This window comes from Motacilla alba, chromosome 3 (assembly GCF_015832195.1).
Source record: "Motacilla alba alba isolate MOTALB_02 chromosome 3, Motacilla_alba_V1.0_pri, whole genome shotgun sequence".
NCBI classification, from domain to species: Eukaryota; Metazoa; Chordata; class Aves; order Passeriformes; family Motacillidae; genus Motacilla; species Motacilla alba.
In genome coordinates, this window is record NC_052018.1 from 95898058 (window position 1) to 95912857 (window position 14800).

General features: G+C 43.8%; 1 long non-coding RNA gene across 1 annotated transcript; it reads left to right on the forward strand.

The window, feature by feature from the left end:
• The first annotated feature begins 240 nt into the window (after positions 1 to 240).
• LOC119699766 lies at positions 241 to 1874 on the forward strand. The gene is made up of 2 exons (XR_005256530.1): positions 241 to 410; positions 1551 to 1874. It is a non-coding gene; the product is annotated as an uncharacterized LOC119699766 (long non-coding RNA).
• The last annotated feature ends 12926 nt before the right edge of the window (positions 1875 to 14800 follow it).

A 14800-nucleotide genomic window follows, 5' to 3' on the forward strand; every position in this document is an offset into this window, starting at 1 on the left:
ATCTGTGCTATTGCCAAGGCTTAATAAGACTGCTAGGGTTTACTTCCAGCCTCACAAGTGTTGCCAGGGATTAAAAAAAAATTGTTAGTTTTATATAAAATGCTTGTATTAGTGTTTTGGTATAAAGTCAGTGTGTCTATGTTGGCAATTTAGGAGATTTGTAGCAAGCTGATTATAACATTCACTGTCTCCTAGTAATCTTTCCATTACATTTTAACATCTTCTGTAACTTGTTTAACTTTTTTCCAGCTCTGAGAAGCATCTTGACTGGATCAAGCAAGAGTGGAACTCCAGGAAGGACTGGTGGCCAGCCTTCCATTTTAGCCGTTACTTGGCAAAAAGGAATTGGCAGGAAAATAAAAGCCTTTCATATGAAAAAGCTCTGGTGGCTGGAATCTTACTGGGAAAGGGTATAATTTTATTTTCTTTTCACTTCATGGAACAGAAATAATGTCTAGTTCTAGCCCTAATGACATGGGATGCAGCTGATCTGCTGCCTGGAAGAAATACAGTTTCTTTCTTTTAAAAAAGATTCTTGTCTTTGAAGTTGAACATGAAAGGTATTTAAGTTGGTTTAATATTTAACAGTGAGGCAGCTGGTCCTATAGTGGTTTAGAATTCAGTTTTATCTAGTCTTGTTGAGCAGACACAATACTATTTGTCTTGTTTGACCTTCAAACCATAACTCCAAAAATGCACGACACCATCCTTAGGGAATATTGTGAGGACTGCAAGGAGTTTGCTTGCTGGATGCCAGCCTGGGCAGTGTCTCAGCAATAGTGGGTGTCAGCTGGTCATTAAGGACCATGGGGATGTTGTAATGCAGAAAAGAGGAGGGAGAGTCTGAATGAAAAACATCATCAGTTTGGTAAGAAGGTGAAGATAATTACCTCTTTAGTAGCATTATTTGAAATGCTGCCAAAACAAGGGGAGGATCAGGCCAAGAATCAGCTGCTAAATTGAGAATGGTAATATGGTGTGGAGACAATGGCTTGTACACCAGTTTGGACTTCTGGTTGGTGGGCAACATGTTTATTGTCAGCTTTTCTGTAACTTTTTCTTCTGCACTTCGTAGAACAATTTCTCATGTTGGAAGCTCTTTGGATATTTTTTGTTTTGCTTTCAGTAGGATCAGATATATCCCTTTTATTTCCAGATGGCAAATAAAAGCGTTCCAGTTCAGATTTTTTTGAATGAAGTTTCAATGTGAGCTTCTGTTTTCATTATCTTGCATAATAAATTAATGTATGATATCAATGCTGCTTTACACTCTTGAAACTTTACTTTCTGATCTAATTTGCAGAGCAAAAATGAAAGAGAAAAAAGTATTATGCAAGATAACAGACATTTAGATATATGTAGAATGTTTGCTGGGCTAAGTGAAGATAGATTATTTAATACTGCAGTTATGTCTCTAGTGAGCATGTCTTGGATTTTAATACCTTTAATTATTGAAAAGTTTCTTAGCTGTTTGCATATTATTTAAACAATGAAAGCATTTTGTATTTGCTTGTATCATGGTGTAACTTAGTTTTATTTTCTTTCCTTAGATTGCAAATACTTCAAATATGTATCACACCAAAGCTGCAAAGCTCAGCTGAAAAGGTTTTGGATGCTGAAGAAGTTTGTGACCAGGCACAATCCTGTCTACCTGAGAATATCTGGTCCTCCAGATTCCTCTGTTCAGCCTTGATAAGAAGCTGTCCCTAAGGTTCTTGGTACTTTTTCCTCTCTGTAAAACTGACTTTTGTGTTGGTGGTACTCCAGAATCTTTAGGCAGACCCTACTGACTCAGTACCAGACTGTTTTTTAATATATTTATGTAAAACTACTTTAGTTTGTGTTTATTTTATAATAAAATGAATATAAATCAAGTGATAAGGTCAAATAATTTCTGTAATGTTACTCTAATATTTGTGTGAAATGCATACAGTGTTGATTTCAGATACATCTTGAAAGAGTAGAGGCACAGAAATACTGGGAAATTCTCTACCTGCTGGAAGAGACTTTTTTTTGCAGTCATGCCCATGAGTTGAAATATGCAGTGTTGCTGTGTTTGGAAAGCAAATGTTCATGTGTTATCACAAACCAGAATTCCAGTTTGCTTGAAAACAACAACTAAATGGTTTCCAAATACTACTTCTGTTTTAATGCCATATCTGTAGAATTCTGGAGGATGAAGTGCTTGAACCTCCCTTTGGGATTTTGGTCTGGGTTCACATGGGTCTTGTGAAAAGTGCCTTAAGACAAGGTGGCTTAAACATTAAGTGAAATACTTGCTGTAACTATGTTTTGTTAAAGGCAATTACTCATCATTCCCAACCCCAGTGCTCGTTTACTTCTGACTCCTTAAGAATGCTGCTTACTCACTGTGTAATAGTCAGGGGGTGTTAGGTTGCATGTGGGGGGTGAGGGGCAGAGACAGAGACACAACTCACCCCCAATGTTCAATGTTCACGTGGCAGAGAGGAAGTTTATTTTCCCAGGCTACTCTATTAAGATTTTGGAAAGATCCAGTCTAGATATTCTCACTGGTCTGAACTCCATGCCCCCTCAGGATCTGGCCAGTGAAATGCTTGCAGCTTCATAAGAGATCTGATTGGGAGAAGCCCATCAGTTAATCCTGGGGCTTGGTAGTAAGCTCATATGTGACATCTGGTAACGTATGACCTTTCTTTGTTTAATAAAATTTGTAATTTCTTTTCTGTTACCCATCTGCAAGGGTCCTTTACAAATGGGACAACAAAAGACAGCATGGCCAAATTTGCACAGAAGCTGCAGCATTTCTGTTCAGTATGTGCTGGGGGAGAACTTAGGCCACAGGCACAATGCTTACATGTTACAATTTACAAAAACCAAAAGCCATTCAACCTTTAACCCATTTAACCCTTATAGAAAAGCCCAGCTATTAAAGACAACCTGTAACACATTTATCCCTTGAAGAACCCAACACCCAGAAAACAATCTGTAAACAGAAAAACAGTTTGTAAACAGGAAAATACTTTGTAAACAATTCAAGTCCTTATATTGACTGTCCATGAGGTAGGTGGTCATTTGTGATCCATAGTTCTGTTGAAGAGACTTCAGAATGCTGTCCAGTGTCCTTTACCTTGGATTTCATAGGAATATTGTTATGTTACTGTTACATGACTTATTATAAAACATAAGAACATGACACCACCCAAAAGTCAAAAAGGGGGGGTGTACCTTCACCCCAACCTTTTTTCCCCTTTTTTCTTTCGTATAATAAGTAGGAATAGAAATAAAGCATGCATTTCTTAACAATATTAATAAAATAGGGAGTTGCTGAAAGGTCTGTTTTTCATTATGAGCAAACCTGGAGGGCTATTCTGGACCAAGTCTCTATGCCCGTCTCAAAAGAAAAAGAGTTAGCCTTTTTGCACAGAATATTTACCAGCCAGGTTCATAGGTTGATCAGGCCAATGACTTGGTTGGGAGAGATTCCCTGCATAAAAACAAGTTTGTATTAATATCCAGTGCAAAACAAAATGAAATTTTTAACATGAATTACAGTGTAAGCAATACTCTCTTCTTGCCTTGTTAGAATTAAAAAAAAATTATTAGTGATTTAATAATTGATTTTCAGTTTTTTTAGAATTATGACAAGTGTCAAAACTTCAGTTGAAGAACTTTCCAACTGAAATTTGCCTACGATAAATTAATTTTGCTATGGGTATCTCAGTGGGCACCCCCTGGGTCTCAGCCATCCTTCTTGAAATACTGTGACAATTGTTAGTAGGACTATTAAAAAATACATAGTAATACACACACTAATCCTTCCCTGATATATTGCATTAATAGTCTGCGTCAGAAATATAACACCTTACTCATCATGGGCTTGTTAATTTTGGTTCTAACAAACGCAGACACCCATAATGAATATTGTACCATGAGTTCTAATGTATATTTTACAAACAGGTGTACCTTATAATAACTTTTGTATGACAACCTTTCAGTGTCTTCATTCGAGTTTTTGTAATATGAAAACCTCGATTTATTAGGAAGTAATGTGGTTGTAATGTTTGTAAGGAAGAAACTTGGTGACTGCCTCTTCACCATCCATTTGCTAGCAGCTGCTGCCTTCTCACTTGTCTGGGTGACACTGTGTCTTGGCCTCAGCTGCTGTGAGACGTGCAACTCGTGTGTCCGAGTCCATCTTGTTGTGGTGTGTTGTTTAGTTCTATGTATTGTTCAGGTTCACAATGGTAGGTTCTGTATTCCCCCTGCCGTTTTAGTTCTGCCCTGGTTCTCCCTTCCCGTGCAGAGATGTGTCAATCCCCCTGTTTCCTCCCCTGTTATTATCCATTTTTGCTAATTCATTGTCTTAATCCCTCCCTGGCTCCCTGTCCGTAACTCTGCAGCCACCCCCCCTCCTTCGAGAACCTTCTGTCCTTGCTGTCGAGCTATTGGATCGGGAGCCGGGGTCTCCCCGCCCGGCGGACCGCAGTGGTCCGTCCCAGCGTCAACCCCCCCCCGATTTACAGCCCCCTGCTTCCCGATGGGTTCTCCTGCCGGCTCCGTCCCGGTTCTGCCCCCCCCGTAAAAACCCGTGCACCCATCGTCTCGACGCTTCGCCCGGTTGGATCCCTTGGAGTTAATAAAATTCGGACTGTACTCCCGGACGTAATCGCTCTCTTTATTCTCTTGCCGCCGCTGCCGCTTGCAATTTCAGCCAGGCGCCCTCCGGATCCCGCCGCGTTTCTGGAGAGTGCCCCCCGGTGCTGGTTGTGTCGGAGTCCGCCGCCGGTCCCGCTCCCCCTGCTCGGAGCGGAGAGACACAGCGCAGCACATCTCTTTGGGCAGACTAGACCCCCTGCGGTACCACACCCCCGCCTGTCTCCCTGCACTGCCTTTTTCCGAGCGGCACCTTTGCAAAGGCTTCTCCCCCACTTTGCTTCTGAGTTCTGCAGCCTGCTTTGGAGGCAGGCTCGGGGGGGGCGGCTGCTCCCTCCCGAAGTGTGGCTGTGTTCCGCGAAGGCTGGAGCAGGGGCAGGCCCACTCCCTCTGGAGCTGCGGCCAGGCTCCACCCAACCTGGCTGTGTTCCACAGAAGCTGTGTCAGGGGCGGGGCCCCGCTCGTGACGTCACTGGATGGCGGGTGCTGCCTGGCTGGCCCCGTGGACCACCTGGCGCGGAGTAATAGCCTCGCGGTTTCTCCTGGTCCCGGGAGGGGTTGGAGCGGCTGCATGGCACGGCAGCCCTGGGGTGGCAAAAGTATCCACTACGTGGTCTGTTATCCCCGAGCAGGGCGGCATGGTAGCCTGAAGTGACTGCATAGTGATTACTGCAGTCTGGGGAGGGCTCAGGGCATCTCGGAGAAGCCGGGGCTGTGGTGGCTGCCATCTCTCTACGTGGCTGGATTTCGCAATCCATCCTGCCGGCTCCCTGGATAATGCCGGCATCTACTGAGGTTCCCTCACTCCCCGCGAAAACAATCCCTTTTTTTTGAAAGAAGAAAATCAGTACCTTCATAATGGAGTTTTCTGGCCCTGACACCCAAGCTCCCATGGTCTCAATTGTTATTTTAGGCCACAAAACAGGTTTTTAAACCCTCACAGCACTTTCTGCTGTCTGCTGAGGGTTCTTTTTTACCACTGTCTGACCAGTGAGTCCTGTTTTTTCACTGAAAGTCTGGTTTTTACACCGTTCCAGCTTTTATGCCATTCCCAGCTCTCAGGCTGTATTATTCCAGGCTTTTACACCTAATAATTCTGCTATTATACCTGATAATCTCGCTCTAAACATGGTTCCAGCTTTTTGTTGTCTGTCTCCTTTGCTCTGTGCCAGGCTATGGCTGAGTCCTGATCACTTTGGAGGTCACCACGTGCAGCTTCATAAGAGATCTGACTGGGAGAAGCCTTTGTCAGTTAATCCCAGGGCTTGGTAACAAGCTCATATATGATATCTGGTAACAAGGGGGTTGTGTTGGAGATTTTCAACTGGGTTTGGACTATTTTAATTTAGACTGTCAAGTTTCAAAATATTCTTCCCCAGCATCCCATAAGGTGTCCCCCAGCCCTGGGACGCAACCCCTCCTTTGGTGAGAGAGATGATCCAGACTTGCTCCCAGTGTCCATCTCACAGGAGTTCATGCCTGAATGTGGGCCTAAAGCTGTCCTGGGACAGCCCTGGCAGGCAACCAGGTGTCCCTTCCCTTCCAGACACATGGTGTCCCTTCCCTGGAGTCTTTAATTTGGCTTCTTGCCTGCTATTGTGCCCTGCTGCTCCCCTGGACTTGCAAAGATGGACTTCAAAGTGCTGGTGACTCTTCTGTGATGCTGCTGAGAGCATGCCAGCAGGGTGTTACTTGGGCTTCCCCCTTCCATTATCTGCCTGTGTTCCTTTGTGGGTATGCATTGGAGCTTTTATCATTAACCCAAGTATAAAAGCTGAATGCCGGAAGCCCTGGTGCTTGGTGAGAGTTCCCGTGTAATTTCTTTTTATTCCCTCAGCTTCCCCTGGGAGATGTGTGTGCCTTGCAGCAGCTGAAACTCTATTGAGGAAGAAATGTGAAACAAAGCATCAGAGATTGGGGTGGAGATAAGGAGAGTGAGAGGATAAAGAGGAACTTGATGTCTGAAAAATCTGCTAATCCGTTGTGTGCTCCCAGCTTTCTCCTGTGACCTCTGGAAGCAGGATTGTTCTGGGGGATAATATCCTCTTCAGGTGCTAGAACTATAACGCTGCAGTCAGCAAGTACAAGAGCTGAGTCACAGCTTTTGTGTAACTGTGCCAAGCATTGCTCTTCCATGTCCTGCAATAAACTTGCTCTTTCCTGACACCACAGTACTTGGACCTGAGACAAACCAGCAGATCACAAATCCAGAGAGAAATCTCTGTGTGTATTGTGTTTTCAAGCCTGTGTGTTGTACTTTGAATGTGATAACTCTTAGTGGATTTGTGATAGATGAGTAATGCAATGATTGACTCTCACAATTAATGGACAAATATAATGCATATAGGTTAAGAAAGATTTATAGATTTATAGTTATGTTGTACCCCCTCGCGTGGTTATCAAGGGACAATGGGAGTTGGGACATCTGGGAGGGCTGGCTTGTCACTATGGCGACATCTGACCTCCAATCAGGATTTGAGGAAGAGATCACCACTGGACAGCAAAGAAGAGGTTGATGGATAGAACTTTGGGAGGGGTTAAAGGGTTAAAAAGGGTACAACCTCCATTGTGAGGGGGCTGAGCACATAGCAGGAAAATCTTTTGCTCCCAGGGCCATAATCTTTTTTCTTTATTCAGTTTTCTGTTGTATTTTTGATAAGGTTTAATAAACTTTCCTTAACTATGAAAAGTGAGTAGCTATTTCTCACAGATAGGAATGGTCGTCTTTGGCTTTGAATTCTGTGCTCTAGATTTGGTTTTCTGATCAATTTTCCTCCCCTTCCTGTGGGCAAAGCTTCTGTGAGGATTTTTTTTTATCATGCATTAATGCCACGGGGTTACGGGGTGTACCCAGGAGCTGCATCAAAGCTGGATAGCACAGCTCTGAGGGGGGCTAGTCAGCCCAAGCTCTAGCAGTGCCTCCAGCCTGCGCCTTAGCAAGCCTTTAGTGATAGTCAGCTTTAGTGATTCTCAGCTCATGAGTGATTTCAGCTCTTGGGCTTGCTAGGCTCGGCTGGGGCATGCAGCAGGCATTCGGAAGACCAGGAAAGAGAGGAGAGCGCTGTATGAGGTTCTGAGAAGATATCTTTATTGGTCTTCTTTGTAGCTCTTCCACGAAGTGTCTCGAAGGGTCTCAGGGACAGCAGCTCTGGTGAGCCGTGCAGAAATAGGGGTTTATGTAGGGCAAGAGGGGATCGAGAATTATCCAATGGTAAGGGTTAAAGGAAAGTGACCTATAGCCTTCCAGAGAGATAAGCAAGGGTCCGAGAGCGGGAGAGAGGGGCTCCTACTGTCCGGTCATCCTGACTCAGCATCCTGCCTGTCTTAGGCCTCTGAACGCCAAGGCAGGTTTGCAGGGCCTGTGCCTGCTACAATGTATGAAAGAAATAACTCCCTTTCCACGTGGCTGTGATCAAAATTGTCTTGTCCTGCTTATAGAAGAGCAAATCTAGGGAAGTGTCCTCCTCCAGCACAGGCTGAGTACAATGTGTACAAACATGAGCATCCCTAGCTGATGGTGAAATAGAGATTTCTGGAGTTCACTTGAGTTAGCAAAATGAATTAAGCATTTAAATTTTAGCTTGTAGAATTATGTGTTGAATTTTAACCTTTTACTTAAAAAACCTCTGCCATGGTACAAAGGGCATAGGAAAATGCAAATTTCTGAAGCTTCTTGCGATAAAGGACAATATCAGGAGAAGACCAACGAATGCAAGAAACCTAGATAAAGGAGTTCCTCTGTCTCCAAGTTGATCAAAACCAACAGACGTACTCAGATGAGCACCAAGGGACCAAAGCACATGCGCAAAGAATAAAAGTTCAAAAGTTCAATCATGAGGAAGACCAAAACCTTTGGCCTCAGAGACCACCAAAGACCCCCCCATGCGACCACCACAGCAAACAACGCATGCTCAGAAGGGAGTGACTCTAATTACCATGCAAGGCGAGGACAGGCGTAGCCAGGGGTTGAATATGCATTAAAGGACTGTGTAATGTAATGCATATGGAACATCTTGGTGAATGAAGATGTGGCCCAGACCGGAGCTCGGGGCACAAGTTTTCATGAGAGTTATCTCGCTTGTGCCAGGCACTGACAATACATACCCACTTCATAACTACATCAGTGTAGGAATGTGCCCCCTATGGACAGAGTGACAGAACTTTCCTCTGTCCCCCAAAAAGGAAAAAGCCAGAACTGTCTCCCAGTGATCAGGTAGAAAAATCACTGATAGGACCTTGGGGACCTCACCTCAAGTTTGGGACAGCTAATTTGCCATAAGCCAAAAGGTCCCGCCTGGGCCATTTAGTAGAAAAGGACAGAACAAAGAAACCAAATCGCTTTTGTGAGGTGTCTTTACCAGGAGCATAAGCTTGTGGCACCTGGGCCGTTTCTGAGTTTGTTGTTTTGGCTTTTATTAAACCTTTTTGTTCCTGACACTGTCACATCAGCCTCCTGCTCCTTTTATGCCTCCCAACGAATGCTGAGCTATTCTGGGGTATAATATTTGGGTGTTGAGAGCTTATCAGATCAGCTCAAAACCCCAGGCAAAAACATTATACATCAGGTTGTGGAGTCTATTTATTCCATATATCACTTAAGTGGGAGGGGCTTGCTCAAGCACTATTCAGCAGAGGGGAAAGTGGGCAAAGGTTTCATGCATTTTAAATCAATTTAATTGTTGTATTGCACTAAATAGTTTATTTTGTTGTTGTTTTGCACTGGGTGATTAGAGTTTGTGCACTGAGTGGTCCTTACATTGCACTGAATAGCTGATGTTATATCACATGGTTTGTTCTTCCCCCCATCACATGGTCTTTCCCTCACGCACCCCAGTACCCCCCGATGGTCTCTTCCTGGGTTACCCCTCCCCTTGCCACTCCTCACTGGTATCCCATTGCCTGTGGACCTCTTCCTCTGCCACCCCACTCATCTGGGTATAAAAGTCCCCTGCCACCAGGGAACACCCTCTTTTCCATGTGCTTGTCCATCATGTGTGTCTCCTGGAATAAAGAGAGAACGTTCCCACATGGAGAGGAGCGCTTCTGATCTTTTTCTTTCATCCATGTAAGATGATGTGGGCTAGGGTCAATAGCTAGCCGGAGTGGACCCAAACAGCCCGTCCAAGCCACGGTTTTACATTTAATGTCAAGTAGGATCAAACCCACAAAAATTAATTGGCTGAAGTAGAGGATTACCACAGAATATCCCAGTCAACTTGAGGTTGTGCTGGTGCCATAAGTGAATTTTTCCTCCTTCACTCCTTCTGAATTTCTTCTCATTTTAACCCTGACTGTATACCTGGATTTGTGGGTAACAGAGGTATCTATGAAGTCACTTGTTCCTATGGTTAATTGCTGCCTTGATTGTATTTTATGACCCCCGTTCAGTCTTTATGAAAACAGGCCCCAGTTTGGGGCATTGAAAAAGCTGAGAAAAATGGTAGTTAGGAACTGGAAATTGTTCACTTGTGTTTTGTAAAGATTATCAAGTTCTGTGTTGGTACTACAGGTACCTACTAAATACAGGTACCTACTACTATAGGTATTACATCTCATGTTTTTATTATTCATATTTCTCAGTGAAAGATTTCTCAGCCAATTTAACCTAAAATGTAGGGATTAGATTTGTGAGTGCTTCTAGGGGCAGGAGAAAGGTCCAGAGGGGAGGGTTAAGCCCTGTGACGTGTGACATATCAAAGGTGGCCTGGAGGGTGTCTCTGCTTCTAAGTAGTACACTTCAGAGAGAAAGGAAGAGGGAATGTAAACCAACCTCAGGGAATGCTGAGCTCTGGGGCTGGTGATTAGTGAAACAGAGAAGATAAATGAACCATGCTATGAAGAAGTCCAGGATTTTTATACATGTGACCTCAAGAAACCTTTGCTGAAGGAAGTGAATGTTTGGCCACAGGCTGGAAAGTGCAGCAGCATCTCTGGCGTTTCTTTTCCTCACCCACATGTGTGTGTTTGCCTCTTCTTGTTTTGCCTGATGGGCACTCAACTGGGACATCCTCAGTGTCTGGATTATGGGCCACCTTTCCAGCCCTCTTTGCCCTTGGAGTTCTGCTCTACCTATGAAAACTTTGGCTGCTGTGACCAGGAGAGAGACAACAGCATTGCAGCAAAATACTGGGACATCATGGATTACATGGATCCCCAGGGGCATAAACTGTGTGGAACATACATCAAAGATATCCTGTGTAAGGTAAGGAAGAAAAATAATATTTGTATCCTATACTTTGAGCTGGTTTAGTGGTCAGTTGTGGTTCTGACAGCTGTGCTACTGTGAAGGGAGGTGTGGGAGCAGGGGAAGAGTGGGCTGGCAGGGGAACGGCACTTAATCCCCAGCAGGCATTTTATAAAGTGCTTTGTGTAAGGTGCATCACTGGAATCGGGGAATATATAGTGACATTTGCTAGCAATAAGGGTTTATGGAAACGTTGCCCAGTGAGGATTGTTATGGGTAATAAATGATAAAGCCAAATTAATAATAATAAAAAAAAAGATTTTATTTTGTGACCGAGATTTTATCTCCAATAGCCACAAGCAAAGGGACAGCATCGAGCCTGGGATCAACGTTGGGTGAACACAGATCCGAACTCTATTGCTTTGAATCCCCTCTGTTTACAAATGCTGTCTGGCCAGGTTAGTTTTTATACAGTTTTTCTTGCTTGGGGCAGAGTTCCTCCTTTTCTTTGCTTCACATATTCATGTGGTCTCTTTTTCTCTGTATTGGGCTGGACAAAGCTGTTTCTGAGAAGTGATGAATGCTGATGTCTTATGAGAACCTGGTATTGGAATGCATGTTCCTGACGACTCTGGCTATCTTGATTGTAGATACTTATTCATCACTTGGGTGTTTCCTGGACTATTCTTGGGAAAGAACCTATATCTGCAGAAGCCACATCATTTAGTTTGTTAATTTGGTCTTTCTCTCTGCTGCCATCTGTGGTTTCACAATTTTGTGAGGCAATCTCCCTGGCTTCGGCTTGTGCCTTTAAAACTTTTAAGAATATTTCTTACAAGCATCTTACAAGCATAACTTATTTCACGTATATTTCTCGTATATTTCACATAAGCACAAATTATTCCAAATAATATATTACAGGGTGATAGTGAGAAACAACTGCTCACTTTAAACATTTTATAAGGTTTAATAAACCTTAACAAAAATACAACAAAAGGACTAAATAAAGAAAAATTTGCAGCACTGGAAACTGCCTTTACAGCTGCCCACCACATGGCTGATTCGTCTTCAAGATGGATGCTCATCCTGGGGGTTGCATCAGCCAACCCTGGCCCCTCCCAAAGTCTGTCAGTCAACTCTTTTTTGCCGTTTATCAGTGGAGTCTGCTTGCTTGTAACTTGATTGGACATCAGGTGTTGTCATGCCACGCCCCCTTTACAACAAGCTTTTCCATTCCCAACTGCCCCAGGTAAGGGGCACATGTACGCACCTTCTTTCTACTTGTCTAAGACAACTGAGGCTGTCTGATGGTAACAATATGGGGTGGGAGGGGTGGGGAACTATGGGGAGAACAGAGGACATCTAAACTACAATAACATAACTGTACATCAATAAAGCTTCTCTTAATATTCACACAATATTCATCTCTTAATTGCAAGAGCCAGTCATCTCATTATCCATCTGTAACAATGATGATTTTCCCATAATGAAGCAGAGAATTATAGATCAGTCTTTACCCTCTGCTTGGAGCTGCAAGGTGCTGTGTCTTGGGTTGATAAGGAAGTGAGTTTTTTTGGGAAGTTGTAGCTAAACCAATCTGTGATCAGATTTGAATATTAGTATTTGGTGTGGTTATTGAAGACATAGATACACTTTTGAGAATACAGGGGGTTAAAAATCAGAGAACTTTCAGGAGAACTTATTTTTGTTTTTGGTCAGTTGAAGAGGTCGGATCTCCCCTACCCAGCCGCAGGTTGGGTGGGGGAGGGGAAGCCATGTGGCCTCGGTTGAAGTAGGCTGGAGCTTTGGACAGAGAAGGAGTGTGAAGGCTTTTGCAGGATGGAGGGGTGGGGAACTACTGAGATGTTCTGGCCAGCTCGAGACAGAGAGGCCTCCCCCCAGAGAGAGAGAGCTTGTTACTTTAAAATTTGATACTATGTGCTGGCAGCATAGCCGTCGGAAAAAGAGAAGGGGGGGGGGGGTGCAGCAAGAAGGTGCCTGGCTGCTGTGGGAGTTCTGGGCGGGCAGAACCCAAGATTTTAACCCTTTTCTTGGATAATAAAAACTTTGCAGAACATTAAACCCTCCTAGAAGAGAGACAGACATAAAATAGAAAAAAATGGGCAAGTGTGGTGAAGGTCTGAGCAAGTGAAAGATGTCAGAAGAAGCTGAGAAAAATCCTAGGTGGGAGGAGATGATGGAGTGGCCTTTAGCTAGACTCTTTACTTATATAGCCATAGACAAAGCCATTTTTCTTGTAACACAGAGACTGCATTTAGGGGGAGGCAATAGCTTGGAGCCAAGACAGTGCAGTGATGTTATGTGGAAGAGTGGCATGAACAGAGGCAGATGAGGAGCGTGTAGCAGTGCCCTCTGTCTTCAGTGAAGAAGATCTCTGTTCTCGAGACCCCTCAGCCCCAAGGGGTGAATTTGGGGGGGACTGGTGTCCCAAAAGTGAGAGACTGTTTCTTTTTTAGAACTGGACAAAGCCTTCTTAAAAGAAGAACCTTAGAAACAGCTCTAGTCCATGCATAGTAGTGACAGCACTGGACATAAAAAGAAGTCACGAGGGCAGATGTTCTCCAAGTAGTGCCATGTGTGACATAAAAACACAAGAGGTTTCAATTGGGTTTCCTGGGGAAACCTATAGTACAAGAAAGACTCCTCTCTCCTTAATGAATTGAGAGTTGATTATCTGAGAGGTAGTGATGAAGTGAGAGTTGATTATCTGAGGGGTGGTAACTAGACTGAGAATCTGAAGTTTTATCTCATTGTGCTGTAGTAGAAATTGGAAGAAAAAAGAGGAATGTTTTAGAAGGCTTTCATTCTGAGTTGTGTGTGTGTTCCTTTGTAAGTTAATAGTTTTTCCTTTATTCCTAAACTAAAACCTGCTTTGCTCTATTTCTAGTCACATCTCACAAGAGCCACTAAAAAATATATATTTTCATAGGAGCACTAGTATTGTGCCAGCATCAAACCATAACATGCTGGATTACAAATTCTACAGAATCAAATGATAGGAGAATTACAGGGAAAGTGTTTGGATCTCTGGACTGCAGGGAGGACGTTTTTTCATTGTGTTCCTGCTGAGGGTGCTCCAAATGCTGTGCTTGTCAAAGTAGAACAAAATTTTCCAGGCAGTGGTTTCACACAGCTGCTGTATGGTCCCAAGGCTGCAGTGACAGTGTTTTCATCAGTCCTATCTCCCCACTGTCCACCTGGCTCATGGAAAGTGTGCAGGGAGGAAAGACCAAAGGCCCTTTTCTGCCTGAGCTCCCCTGCATCCCTGGAATCAGAAAGCAGGACTCACCTGTCTTTTTAGCACCTGTTAGTCACACCAAGCTGCACTCACTGCATGCCAAAACACAAAGCAGCCAAAAGACACACTTAAGTCTTTCTAAAACCATACAAAACTCTTGTAGTTAATATTACCTGAGCTCTAAAATGTTTCCACGCTTTTTGGATACTGGCAAGATTGTGGCATCTCCTTGGGGTGGGGGATATACCTTTTCAGCTCTAGGGCTGAAAAAGTAGCAGCAGAGTTCTCTGTTATTTTAAAGTTGGTAAACCAGCAGAAGATGTGTTACAGATTCTAACAGAAAAACTGATGTTGATGTTGAAAGCATTCTTCTACACGATTCAGGTAAAAAAAAACCACTACAAAATTGTTGGAACCCAGGACATCCCTCTGGGTGCCCTGGATGGCCAGAGCTGCTGGCAGGGGGCTCTGAGATCCTGTCATGCAGCCAAAGACACATGGGGTTTTGATCTTAGCCCATGGAGCAAATTACCAACTCTGTATGAAGAATTACAAGCCACAAAAGTTTAGATGGCATAACAGTAGTAATCACAAGGTGAAGGGAAAAATTTTCAGGTATTGTACATGGGGGTTTTGACCTCGGTACAAGGAGGTTTGGATTTTATACAGGGGGGTCCAGAGTCCTAAGATGGAGGAATCAGGGCGTGCCTTGTCTTTCTTCC